At 37.5% G+C, this 14,906-nt stretch overlaps 1 long non-coding RNA gene across 2 annotated transcripts in view; it reads right to left on the reverse strand.

Moving 5' to 3' along the window:
- Positions 1 to 233: 233 nt before the first annotated feature.
- LOC111822183 (uncharacterized) overlaps positions 234 to 14,906 on the reverse strand; it is a 23,101-nt gene continuing 8,428 nt past the window's right edge. Inside the window, exons 1-3 of one of the 2 annotated variants that reach the window (XR_002825450.1) lie at positions 12,624 to 12,891; positions 5,685 to 5,798; positions 234 to 737 (exon numbers count right to left, since the gene is read on the reverse strand). This is a non-coding gene — a long non-coding RNA (uncharacterized LOC111822183). Of the gene's footprint in view, positions 738 to 5,250; positions 5,799 to 12,623; positions 12,892 to 14,906 lie in introns of those variants that run through there. The other variant, XR_002825449.1, reaches the window with a different exon arrangement.

Consider the following 14,906-nt stretch of genomic DNA (forward strand, 5'->3'; position numbering starts at 1 on the left):
ATGAACATCCTCTCTGAGTCATATTAGAATATTAGAGGCAGTGCCATTTGTTCATGCCACGTAAACTATCTCATCCTCTCCACCCCACCCCACCCCCAACTAGCCCTGGACTTCAAAGTCAGATTATAAAATATTTTTCATTGAATTCTAAGGAACATTTACATATATGTGTGTGTATGTATATATATATATATGCATATATATATATAATTATTATAATCTTCTCTATCTGTGTTGGACTGTCTAACTTCTATGAGAGGCAGCATATTCTCATGGGCAGAGCATGCTAGTGATCTGTCATTTAACCTTTGGGTACTTCAGTTTCTCTACCTGTAAAATGGAAATAAAATCTTCTCTTCTTCTCTTACCTCTCCTTGATTATGTACATGGGAAAATGTGATACATAATGTATTTGTCAAGATTCTTGATAGAGAGTAATAGAAATTGGCTTAAGTAGGAAAATAAAGATTATTTGTTGGTTCATGTATCTGGAGAATGTAAGGGCTGAACTTAAGGTACAGCTGGATTCAGGGCCTCAAACAATTTCCTCAGGATACCCTGTCTTCAACACACACCTCTGTTTTCCGTGTTGGTTTCATTCTTGTGGAGACCCTCCCTATGAGGTGGTAAAACAGCCACTTACATGTCCAGCTGTACATTCTATTACCTTGAACACCCTCATGGAAAGATACCTTTTCTTTAGAAGTTCCAACAGAAGGATAGGAAAGGACGGTTGCCTATAAGAAAATCAGGGTATTGTTTTCAGAAGAAGGGGAATTGCTGCTTGGCAGGCAAAGACTAACAAATGTCCATTACATATAAATTCAGAGTTGTAGAGTGTAGCAGACACAACTGGTTGAATGCCCAATATCCGTTTTCTCCCACCATTCTTAATATAAGCTTGGTTTTGTTCGGGTATCTGCCTCTTCCCTGCAACCATATACCTGAAGGAAAACTAGCCCCAGCCCCTGAATCCTGATTGGACCCAAACAATCAGGAGTTCCATTCCCCTTGCCAGTGGTTGGCTTATGAGCACGTGATCCAGTTCAGGACAGTGAGATGAGAGGGGAAGCTTGCAGGCCAGGAGACTTCTCGGACAATTTTTCTTGTACTTAAAAAGAAACGTAAAGGAAGAGCTTTTTCCCTCAGCTGGCTGTTGTTGGGTACATATGTGATGGATCTTGATGTGCCAGTCATCTTGGAACCATATTAGCCCAAGGGCAATGCTGACAGTCAGGATAGTAGAGAAGAAAGACAGAGAAAAAACTGCATCCTTGTCAAAGTCCAGGCACTGACGTAACCAACCATGGTCATTTTGTTATGTAAGATCATACTTTTCCTTATTGTTTAAGCCATTTTTAGGTGGATTTTTAATTATTGGAGACTGGAAAGCATCCTAAATAATAAGTGGAGATATCGTGGGTTGCTCAGTCAGAAAAAAACTGTTGGAGAACTACATAGTTTCACTGGAACTAGCACTGTGCCTTGTACATACTTGAAGCTCAATAAATACTTGTTAGCTAGATGTGGTTCTCTTATACTTGTATTTGTTATTGAAATTTAAAAAAATAAAGCACCTTTCATTTCCTTGTCTGACAATTCTGTACAAAAGTCATTAGATGAGGCTAAGCATTGTAGGTGTCTGCGAGTGGGCACTATGGCCAGCATAGGACGTTGGCGCCCAAGCAGGGTGAGGAGGGCGTTTATATGGGGGGATTGGGCTGGAGCAAGATGTTGGAGCCTGAGTAGGTTGAGGAGAACATCCATATGGGGAGTATAGTGGTGGCAGAGACCCAGCACAGGGTGAGGAGGGAGTCTTTGTAGGGGTGAAGGACAGCCTAATATAGGGTGTTAGAGTTTGAGGAAAGTGAGGAAGGTGTCCACACAGGGCGACACTGGCCCAGGCAAGGTGTCAGAGCCTGAGTGAGGTGAGGAAGGTGTCATATGCTTATACTATTCTGGCAGCTTTTCTGTAACTTTTTAATCATATGTTTCCCCAAAATGCACCTGTATTTCATTTTTTAAACTGTCAGAGTTAACATTCTGCATGCCTCTTGTTACAATATGAAACTATTATTTATTTGACTATATCAATGAAATTCTCAAAGACATGTCTGTTGATTAAAGCAAGTTTGCCCTCCCACAAGTCAGCTTATTTACTATAATGCATACATTTCATTAATTATAATCAATCTGCTTTTCTTGCTTTGATGCTGAAAGCCATGCCACTGATATTTCAAATGACAGCAGGGTCACCCATGGTGGACAGGTTTCAGAGGGGCTTCCAGACTAAGACAGACGAGGAAGGAGGACCTGGCCGTCTACTTCTGAAAAAATTGGCCAGTGAAAACCTTATGAATAGCAACAGAACATTTTCTGATATAGTACAAGAAGATGACCCCTCAGGTTGGAAGGCACTCAAAATACAACTGAGGAAGACTTGTCTCCTCAAAGTAGAGTCGACCTTAATGACGTGGGATGGAGTAAAGCTTTCGGGACGTTTGTTTGCTAATGTGGCATGACTCAAAATGAGAAGAAACAGCTGCAAACATCCATTAATAATCAGAACATGGAATGTATGAAGTATGAATCCAGGAAAATTGAAAGTCAAAAATGAAATGCATAAAGATCGATATCCTAGGCGTTAATGAGCTGAAATGGACAGGCATTGGCCATTTTGAATCTAACAAGCATATGGTCTACTATGCCTGGAATGACAAATTGAAGAGGAATGGTGTCGTATTCATCATCAAAAAGAACATTTCAAGATCTATTCTGAAGTACAGTGCTGTCAGTGATAGGATAATATCCATACGCCTACAAGAAGGCCAGTTAATATGATTATTATTCAAATTCACACACCAACCACTAACGTCAAAGATAAGGAAATTGAAGATTTTTACCAACTTCTACAGTCTGAAATTGATCAAACATGCAATCAAGATGCATTGATAATTGCCGATGATTGGAATGTGAAAGTTGGAAACAAAGATGAAGGGTCAGTAGTTGCAAAATATGGCCTTGGTGATAGAAACAACACTGGAGATCACATGATAAAATTTTGCAAGACCAACAACTTATTCATTGGAAATATCTTTTTTCAACATCATGAGCCGTGACTGTACACATGGAGCTCGCCAGATGGAATACACAGGAATCAAATCAACTACATCTGTAGAAAGAGATGATGGAGAAGCTCAATATCATCAGTCAGAACAAGACGAGGGGCTGACTATGGAACAGACCATCAATTGCTCATACGCAAGTTCAAGTTGAAGCTGAAGAAAATTAAAACATGTCCACAAGAGCCAAAGTACAACCTGGAGTGTATCCCACCTAAATTTAGAGACCATCTCAAGAATAGATTTGACACATTGAACACTAGTACCTGAAGACCAGATGAGTTGTGCAAGGACATCATACATGAAGAAAGCAAGAAGTTATTAAAAAGACAGGAAAGAAAGAAAAGACCAAAATATGGATGTCAGAAGAGACTCTGAAACTTGCTTTTGAACGTAGAGTAGCTAAAGCAAATGGAAGAAACAGTGAAGTAAAAGAGTTCAACAAATTTCAAAGGGCAGCTCGAGAAAACAAAGTAAAGTATTATATTGAAATGTGCAAAACCTGGAGTTAGAAAACCAAAAGGGAAGAACATGCTCAGCATTTCTCAAGCTGAAAGAACTGAAGAAAAAATTCAAGCCTGGAGTTGCAATATTAAAGGATTCTACGGGGAAAAAAATTGAACAATACAGGAAGCATCAAAAGAAGATGGAAGGAATACACAGAGTCACTGTACCAAAAAGAACTGGTCAACATTCAGCCATTTCAAGAGGCAGAATATGATCAAGAACCGATGGTAATGAAGGAAGAAGTCCAAGCTGCACTGAAGGCATTGGCGAAAACCAAGGCTCCAGGAATTGACAGAATACCAATTGAGATGTTTCAACAAAGGGATGCACTGCTGGAGATGTTCACTCTTCTTATGCCAAGAAATTTGGAAGACAGTTACCTGGCTAACCGACTGGAAGAGATCACATTTGTGCCCATTCCAAAGAAAGATGATCCAATAGAATGCAGAAATTATTGAACAATATCATTGATATATACAAGTAAAATTTGCTAAAATAATTCAAAAGCGGTTTCAGGAGTACATTGTCAGAAATTCAAGTCAGACTCAGAAGAGGACGTGGAACCAGGGGTATCATTGCTGATGTGAGACGGATCCTGGCTGAAAGCAGAGAATACCGGAAAGATGTTTACTTATGTTTTATTGACTATGCAAAGGCGTTCAACAGACTATGGATAACATTGGGAAGAATGGGAATTCCAGAACACTTAATTGTGCTCTTGCAGAACCTGTACATAGACCAAGAGACAGTCATTCGAACAGAACAAGGGGATACTGTGTGGTTTAAAATCAGGAAAGGTGTGCATCAGGGTTGTATCCTTTCACCATACTTATTCAATCTGTATGCTGAGCAAATAATCCAAGAAGCTGGACTGTATGAAGAAGACCGGGACATCAGAATTGGAGGAAGGACTTATTAACAACCTGCAATATGCAGATGACACAACCTTGCTTGCTGAAAGTGAAGACAATTTGAAGCACTTACTGATAAAGATTAAAGACTACAGCCTTCAGTATGGATTACACCTCAACATAAAACAAAAATCCTCACAACTGGACCAATAGTCAATATCATGATAAACGGAGAAAATATTGAAGTTGTCATGGATTTCATTTTACTTGGATCCATAATCATTGCCCATGGAAGCAGCAGTCAAGAAATCAAATGATGTATTTATTGCACTGGGCAAATCTGCAGCAAAAGACCTCTTTAAAGTGTTGAAAAGCAAAGATGTCACTTTGAGGACTAAGGTACGCCTGACCCAAGCCATGGTATTTTCAGTTGCCTCGCATGCATGCGAAAGCTGGACAATGAATAAGGAAGACTGAAGAAGAATTGATTCCTTTGGTGAAGAATATTGAATATACCACGGACTGCCAGAAGAATGAACAAATTTGTCTTGGAAGAAGTACAGCCAGAGTGCTTCTCAGAAGCGAGGATGGCGAGACTTCATCGCATGTACTTTGGACATGTTATCAGTTTAGACCAGTCCCTGGAGAAGGACATCATGCTTAATAAGGTAGAGGGTCAGCAAAAAAGAGGAAGACCCACAATGAAATGGATTGACACTGGCTGCGGCGATGGGCTCAAACATGCAATGATTGTGAGGATGGCGCAGGACCGGGCAGTTTTTCGTTCTGTTGTACATAAGGTTGCTGTGAGTCAGAACTGACTTGACAGTATCTAACAACAACAACATTTGTTTTCATCTGTCTTATAGAAAATGTTTTTCATTTAAGTTTTCAGTGGAGTAGAACTAAAGCATTAAATTTTCTCACAATTGTTCCATAATACTTTTTTTAAGTTTCAAAGGAATCTGCTAGAAATTGTCATGGTACTTTTTTTAATTTTCGAAGGAATCTGATAGAAATTGTCTTTTGAGGAAAAATAATCGGCTCACTGGAGTACTTCTTGAATTCTTTGATTTTTGTGAACAAAATTATCAGCTCACCATGAATACCAACACAACAGCACAGTACGGATGCAATCACTTAGCAAATGTGATTAGGTAGTCAATATTAGCCCCACTTTATTGGTGATAAAAATATGGCAAACCTTAGTTTCCACTGTGATCTTCAGACAGAACTAGAGCCAGGTTGATTGTTCCAAAGCCCAGAGCTGTGTGCTGTCCATTAAAGGTGCTTTTATGGAAGTGAGGAATGGAGAACACTAGAACCAGAAGAAAGAAAAGTAAAATAGTACCTGATTCTTGGAAGTTTTTCTTCAATTACATCATTTTAACAAAAGCTTTCAGTATCTAGAAATGTCAGTCACTTAAATTTTACTTAATTTAATGAGACTGAGGAGGTATAATACTTCTTAACTAAGTGCCAGTCTTAGGTGACTAAGCTGATAGGTTACATATTCACTGGAGGTGCTAAAGGGTATATTGAGTGAGAGAGCACTGGTGATTCTGGTTCTGTGATCTTATTGAGTCTAGCCTTTGCTCTTCATTAGCTACAAATTTGAACCAGTTTATTACAGTGAAACCTGTGAGAGGCAGAACTTGACAGAATTGCGTTGTTTTTCTGGGTCCCACAAGTTTTCTGCCTTTGACAGGGTACAGTCTTACCACTTTTCTGTTGTTCTCTATTAGTGGAAAATATTTAAGTTTTCCTTCTCTGGCAGGTTTCCACCTTATGCAGGTTCTTGCTTTTGCAGATTTTATTGTATTTGGCTCTTATTTCCAGTTTCTTGTGACTGTGAATTCCAAGGCTTATTAGGAATAGACTCATAGCGACTCACAACAGCAATCGGTTTGGTTTTTTTGGTTTTTGATTAGGAATAGAACCACCCATTGCCATTGAGTCTATTCTGACTCATAGAGATCCTATAGGACGGAGTAGATAGAGCTGCCCATAGGGTTTTCAAGGCTGAAATTTTTGCGGAAGCTGACTGCCACATCTCAACCCAGCAGAGCAGCTGGTGGGTTCTATCTGCCAACCTTTCGGTTAGCAGCTGAGTGCTTAACCGCTGCACTACCAGGGCTCTTTAGGAATAGAACAGTTAGGTATTATCTTAGTTCTCATTATTGCCTTGATTGGCTGGCTGGTTGGTTCTTAAGTACTTGTTGCTATATAGTGGGCCAGAATTTATCCCCTCCATAGTTTTTCATTATTTTGAAGTTCTCACTCATTTTTCCCTTTCCTTACCTAGAAACTTTTTTTTTTTCCATAATTTATTTGCTCCAGTAACATTAACTCATTCAGTAATTGGTAAAGCACCTATGCTTTACTCTGGATAATTCAGGATAATATGTTGTTGTTGTTGTTAGGTGCTGTTGTGTCAGTTCCAACTCATAGCGACCCTGTGTACAACAGAACAAAACACTGCCCGGCTGTGTGCCATCCTCACAATCGTCGTTATGCTTGAGCCCATTGTTGCAGCCACTGTGTCAGTCCATCTCGTTGCGGGTCTTCCTCTTTTTTGCTAACAGTCTACTTTACCAAGCATAATGTCCTTCTCCAGGGACTGGTCCCTCCTGATAACATGTCCAAAATATGTGAGACGAAGTCTTGCCATCCTTGCTTCTAAGGAGCATTCTGGCTGTACTTCTTACAAGGATAATATGTGAATACATGTAATTATAATTCAAGTAAGAATATGATAAATACAAGAAAGATGAAAGAACATGAATTTAGGAAAGGAGAGCTCACACCCAGTTGGCGGAGTTCAGAGACTTTGAGATTTTGATGATTTTTCTTCCTGAGAAGTAGGAACCATGTCCTTGATGAAAGAGGGTCAAAGCAGAATATGTTTTTTGATTGAGACATTTCCCTGGGACACGGTGCTAAGAATAACTTGAAATGGTTTGGAATTCTGAATTGACTCTTTCAGATCCTGGTAGCCAATATATGAGAAAAGAAAAATTGAAGTATCTGGAGTTCTAACAGTTGACAGTTCCCCCAACTAGCAGAGGCAGAAATTGCTGTCAAGGACCCCTGGGGGAAGAAAGGCAAGCGAGGGCTGAGTTCAGTCCAACCTGAGCTTCATATGTAATGAAATCTTTTTTTTTTTTTCTAACTAGCGTTGCAATAGTCTTCTTTATAATTTAAAATCCAAAGTCTATGTTAATGGCCTCTGGTTGAGGTAGGTTCCAGGGCAATGCTCATTAAATCAGAAATTCAATGGGAATGTTTTATTTAAATTTGCTTTATTCAGTAAACTGATGATGAGGAATGAGAAGAAGCCTTGAGGAATACCTTCTAGAAGGGGTTAGGGTTTTTACTGCAGACAGCATAAGAACTAGGACCTGGGGCATGCTGTCAGTATGTATTAGTGATAAACACCAGTAATAGTCTTGTATTCCCCAACGATTTGGAATTGTACTTTACTTTTGCTTTTGTGATTATTTGATTGCCTCCTTCATCAGACTGAAGCAAGGGTTGGATCTGTTTTATCCTCAACACCTAGCACAGTGTCTGACACATAGGAAACTCTTAAGAGCAATTTTTTTGAATGAATGGCATGTAGGTCTGAAGGATCAAGTCCCATCTTTCTGTGGCAGATTCATTTTGAGGAATCTAAGAGTGTTAAGAGTCTTCTAGAAACAGATTTTGCTTTTCTCACACTAGCTTTTTTAATATATGAAACAAAAATTGGTTATTTTACAACCCGTGGTCCACCTTTTGTTTACATTTATTTTGCCTTATTTATTCAATAACTATTATTATCATTTGGTCTTGATTTTAATCTGTGTAAGGACAAGAACTGTATCTTTTGAATTATTTTGCCTAATGCTCATATATCATCCCTTTATGAAAATATAATGGGACTAGTTCATGTAAAATAGAATGGTTTAAAAAGTAGATTTTTTTTTTTTTTTAAGTCCCTGGAGAAATGTTTTTAATATTTCTTATGTTTTACTTCTCTGAAACTGTTTGAAACTCTTGGCTTATACGGGCCAAAAAAGAGTATTTAGGAACCCAGTGTTGATTAATTATTAAGTTATCTATGCAGTGCAGTTGCTATGAAGGCTGAGGGTCAGCTGGTTATATTTACACAATACGTAATTGTCCGAGTATCTGTTGATGGCCACTTATTTCCAAGTGAATTACGCATACCCATTGTTCAATTCTGTGGCTCCTCAAAGGTATGAAAATTGGTATTATCACTTTATAAAAACTCAGTTCATTGGTATAGTCTCTGTGGAAGTACTTACTTCAGACTGATAGTGAGTATGCACATGTGTATATATTATGCACGTAGATACAACTGTAAGCCACTTTTGATTTTCTTCAAAGCTTATTAGTTCTTCTTATTATTGGTCTCTTAGACCTTTCAGAAAATACAGCATGAAAACATTTTGTGCACCATCTCAGTTTATTTTAAGTGAGAGCTATAGAGTTTTTTTGTTTAATCTCAGCACACTTTATAGCTACGATTTTAGTTCATAGTTTCAGTTGACTCTATTTAAGTTATATGAAATAATAATGTGTAATGTTTTATTTTACCAACACTTACTTAGTTCCCTTGGTTATTCTTATCATGGATGTTCAAGGCATTGTTTATCAAGAAAGCTATGGATTTTAGGAAACTAGGCAAGTAAAAAATATTTCCTGGTAGTTGCTCAAAGAAGGTGTTAATGACCAGGATGTTATCTAGGGAATGCCTTTTTATATCTACCTTTGCTTCCAGGAATTGTGTTTTTTATAAAGTTGCTGGTGCTTTCTGTTATGTGTACAGCTAACTCTTTTGGGACTGCACTGGCTTCTTAAGGAGAAATACTTAACACTCTTAGATTCCTCGATACTTACTATGCCTACTTACGTTAGAATCTGTAAATAGGAGTAGGGGCTTCCTGTCAGGTGTACCCATCTTGCTCTTTACTGTTTACCTTTATTTTTCTTTTTTTCTCCCCAGTTCTATTCAGTTTGAGGAAAGAAAAAAAAATTCAAGAATATATCACGAATAGATAATTCAGAATAATTAGCAAAATAATCTGACTATATCATCATAGGCTTCCTGTAGTTATCTGGTTCAATTGCCAAAATTCTAACGACCTTAGGCATCATTAATGGTGTATATTCTGAACTCTCCGAAGGTGGCAGGAGACAAGGATTGCATTAAAAAACTGGTTATAACAGTTTCTTCTGTCGTAGACTGTTAATTGGGATAAGGTGGAGGGAGAAGGGAGATGCCTCAATGATATTTTCCTGGAATTTAAAGCACAAATATTTTCTAGTCATCTCAAGATATAAAATTTAAAGAAGGCCAGGGAGAGAAATTTATGAGTTTTGTGCAAAATGGGAGGGAAAGGTAGATAGGAACCTTAGGGAAGAAAGAGTGGGGTTGGAGGAGAGAATGGGGAAGACAGTGGGGGAGTCATTAGTGAGAAACAATAGATACATGAAGAAGTGAGTTGCAGGGAAGTTTCTGAGTTGAGTTGAGTGGTCTCAATATGTGATGCAGATTTTCAGCAAATTGAAAGGGAAACTCAGATGACTGCTTCTCTTAAGATTTTACTTTTTTCTTATACAATATTTTGTATTGATGCAGTTCAAGTTAGACCTCTATTAGTGGATGAGGTGCTTTCTTATTATATTACTAGTTGGTGGACTGTCAAGGTTAATGGGAACTGTGAATGTAATTAAAATCTTTCAGCAGTAAGTTGCTGTTTTTTCCACTATCATTTATTTCCATTGATAAAACAAGGAGTGTTTAACTGTGGAAGGCTATTAATATTTGGCTTTCTTTTGTTGTTGTTTGTTCTTTTTTCTTTTTTTATTGTACTTTAGATGAAGGTTTACAGAGCAAACTAGCTTCTCATTAAGCAATTAATACATGTATTGTTTTGTGACATTGGTTGCGAACCTCACAACATGTCAACACTCTCCCCTTCTCGACTTTGGGTTCCCCATTACCAGCTTTCCTATCCGCCTCTGCCTTCTTGTCTTTGCCCCTTGGGCTGGTGTGCCCATTTAGTCTTGTTTTGTTGTATGGGCCTGTCTAGTCTTTAGCTAAAGGGTGAACCTCAGGAGTGACTTCATTACTGAGCTAAAAGGGTGTCCACAGCCATATTCTCAGGGTTTCTCCAGTCTCTGTCAGGCCAGTAAGTCTGGACTTTTTTTGTGAATTAGAATTTTGTTCTACATTTTTCTCCAGCCCTGTCTGGAACCTTCTGTTGTGATCCCTGTCAGAGCAGTCGGTGGTGGTAGCCAAGCACCATCTAGTTGTGCTGGACTCAGTATGGTGGAGGCTGTGGTACTTGTGGTCCATTAGTGCTTTGGACTAATCTTTCCCTGTGTCTTTGGTTTTCTTCATTCTCCCTTGCTCCAGACGGGGTGAGACCAGTGGAGTATCTTAGATGGCCGCTCACAAGCTTTTAAGACCCCAGACTCTACTCACCAAAGTAGAATGTAGGACATTTTCTTTAGAAACTATGTTATACCAATTGAGCTAGACCATGGTCCCCACAGCCCTCAGCCCAGTAATTCAGTCCCTCAGGGAGTTTGGATGGGTCTATGGAGCTTCCATGACCTTGCCTTGGACAAGTTGTTCTGGCTTCCTCAGTATTGTGTACTGTCTTACCCGTCACCAAAGTTACCACTTGTTTATTGTCTATTTAGTGTTCTTCCCTCCTACTCCTCCCCTTCCTCATAACCATTGAAGATTGTTTCTTTTTGTGTGTAAACCTTTTAATGAGTTTTTATAATAGTAGTCTCATACAATATTTGCCCTTTTGTGATTGACTTATTTCACTCAGCATAATGTCCTCCAGATTCATCCATGTTGTTAGATGCTTCAGAGATTCATAATTGTTGTTTATCATTGCATAGTACTCCATTGTGTGTATGTACCATAGTTTGTTTATCCGTTCATCTGTTGATGGGCACCTGTGTTGTTTCCATCTTTTTGCTATTGTTAACAATGCTTCAGTGAACATGGATGTGCATATGTCTACTTGTGTGACGGCTTTTATTTCTCTAGGATATATTCCTAGGAGTGGGATTGCTGGATCATATGATATTTCTATTTCTCGCTTTCTAAGGAGGCGCCATATCGTTTTCCAAAATGGTTGTACCATTTCGTATTCCCACCAGCAGTACATAAGAGTTCCAGTCTCCTCAGTCTCCCCACAGCCTCTCCTGTTTTTTTAATCTGTACCAGTAATGTCGAGATAAGATAGTATCTTATTGTGGTTTTGATTTGTTATCTCATTGTAATATTTGGACTACTTATATTCAGTGTGTTAGCAAGGATCACTAGCTAGGTCTAACTTATATTAGGAATTAGATCACATTCTGATTTCTAATTTCATATTTTTCCTTTATTTCAATATTTCAGTACCTATGTCTCACTTCAAGTAGGCATGGAGCCCTTGGATTAAAAAAAAAAAAATCAGCTTTTTCAGTGTTTTATTTACGAAAGCCCAATAAGGTTAAGTGACATGTCTGCCGTCTTTGAGGCAGATCAGGGAATTAAACCCAGTAGTCCCAAGCATCTGATCTTCTCTTCATAATAGCCTATCATACCCCTCAGCATTTAACTTATATTTTGATTTTTCAATATTAGGCACAAGCTTAATTTTAAAGTTACCTTCAGCAGTCTTTTGTAATATTCCTCAGAAACTAGAAGTTTCTCTAACAAGAAAGGAGAGTAAATGGGGAACCCCTGGCAGTCTAGGTATATATAATCTAAAGGAGCCCATTACAAGACTGAAATTTATTTAAATTCTTATGGTTTACTTTAAATTTCATGCAAATGTTAATACATCTGTGTCTTTGTTACTATAAAAATATTACTTCCTGTAATTAAAATTGATGCTCTGGAAATTTGCTTGATAAATCATCCTTTGGCTTCAATAATCCCTGCCACACTGAGGCATGACCCTGGGGTACTTGTATCCCAGTTTAAAAAACAGGGCTCTGGAGAAAAAGGATATTGAATAGGATAGAAAACATGAACTTGTGCTGAGTGCACATGGCTGTAGCAGGAGATTAAAAGCTGCTGTACAAGAGGGAGGAAAGGGGTGTCATTTACCCAGGTACCCACCTGCTACCAGAGGATTTCACTTGTTGATGATCTTCCAACTTATGTCTCTTTTAGAACACTGGTTTAGATAATATGTGCAATCTTCTACCTAATATTTCAGGGAACATCTGATTAAGAAAAGGAAGACAACAGAAGTCTGTATGTTTTTCCCATATCCCTATACCACATTTTAAAGTTTTTTTTTAATTATTATAATACATGATCATTGTAGAAAACATAGATGATCATAAGAAGAAAGTAATTAGTGGTAATCTACATCTCAGAAGAAACCTGGTTTGTTTTGTTTGTTTTAGTAATCATTATATTATGATTATGTTCTCATTGTTAAATATATTTAGACAATATAAGTTGATACCAAACAAACTCTGTTGCCGTCGAGTTGGTTCCGACTCATAGCAGCCCTATAGGACAGAGTAGAACTGCCCCACAGGGTTTCCAAGGAGCGACTGGTGGATTCAAACTGCCGACCTTTTGGTTAGCAGCCTGAACTCTTAACCACTGCACTTTCTAACAGGGCTCCGTATAAACTGATAGCTTAATAAAATTCTATTATATGACAGTTTCTTAATTTACTCAACTTTCCCTGACTTTTTACAATAAGGTGTAACCTGTTTGCTCTTACAAATAGTCCTTATCTCTGTTTGTTTGTTGTTGTTGTTGTTTTTTAATTAGAATACATTTCTAGATATGAAATTGTAAGGTGAAAAATATGACCAGTTCTAAAGCTCTTGATACAGATTGCCAGAAAAATTGTTCATTTTCCTGATCCCTTGACAGTATTGCACATTATTGTTTGTTTTATCTTCAATAATTTAATAGGGAAAATATGGTATAGCATCTTTATTTTAATTTTTGTTTCTTTAATTTCAAGCTAAACATATTTTAATTTCCTTTTCAGCTGTTTGATTTTCTTTCATGAATTTTCTGTTTTCTAGTCTTTGCCTGTTTTTTTTGTTGAGATGTTTGTCTTTTTCTGATTGACTTTTTGGAATTCCTTGTTTATTGAGACTATTGGTTCAGTGTTTATAAAGGAGCCCTGGTTGCACAGTGGTTAAAGCGCTTGGCTGCTAACCAAAAGGTTGGCAGTTCGAACCTACCAGCTGCTCTGCAGCAGAAAGATGTGGCAGTCTGCTCCTGTGAAGATTTAGAGCCTTGGAAACCCTATGGGGCAGTTCTGCTCTGTCCTGTGGGGTCACTATGAGTCGGAATCCACTGGACAGCAGTTGGTTTGATTTTTGGGGGTTATATATGGTGAAATTTTTTTTCTCAGTTTGTCACTGGACTTTAAATTTTGTTTTTTTACTTTTTTCCTTCCTCTTCAAATATATGCTTTTGTTTTTTAATATCTGGCATGATTTTAAAATGCATAAGTTTATGTTTAAGAACACATACTCAACCCTTGAATATACTAAAAAAAAAAATTGTACACTTTAAATGGGTGAATTGTATGGTATGCGAATTATATCTCAATAAAGGTGTTAAAAATAAAAAACAAAACATACTACGTGCCAGGTATTGGAATATAAAGACAAAAAAGACACAGTCCCTGCCTTCAGAGAGTTCACGGTATAGTGGGTCTTTTTACCTTTTTATTTTCTGCAAGGACTAGAGGTAGATTACTGCCACTCCCTCCCTGATAGTAGTGCTTATGTTGGATATATATAATTTCCTTTTTTCATTCAAAAATTATAAACACATTTAAATGTAAGTTAAAATAGTCTTGATGGAAAATAAAATTCTTTATTTTATACTTGAGATTATGCAAATTCTTTGAGAATTAGGTTGTAAAATTTACATTTTGCTTCATAGTCCGTTTATAAGTATTTTGGTCTTATTTGTAAGTGGAAACACTTGTTCACCTTATTTTGATGAATAACTTTACATTTTTACTCTTTCAAGAGAGTAGTAATTATGAAATGAAATATTATAAGAATTTATTTTTTTAACTTTAATAAATGAGCTGATATCAAAATAAATATATAGACGTTAATAGCTTTTCTATTTTCCCATCAATAACCAGTTCAAAATATAGTGGAAACAAATCTCATGCACAGTAACAACAGATAAAATATCTAGGCACACTTGTCACACTAATAGACTTATGCACATCCATATTCATTGCAGCACTGTTCACAATAGCAAAAAGATGGAAACAACCTAGATGCCCATCAGCAGATGAATGGATAAACTATGGTACATACACACAATGGAGTATTATGCAAAGATAAAGAACAATGATGAATCTGTGAAGCATCTCATAATATGGATGAAACTGGAGGACAT

This window comes from Trichechus manatus, unplaced genomic scaffold (genome assembly GCF_000243295.1).
Source record: "Trichechus manatus latirostris isolate Lorelei unplaced genomic scaffold, TriManLat1.0 scaffold00138, whole genome shotgun sequence".
In the NCBI taxonomy this organism is placed as follows: domain Eukaryota; kingdom Metazoa; phylum Chordata; class Mammalia; order Sirenia; family Trichechidae; genus Trichechus; species Trichechus manatus.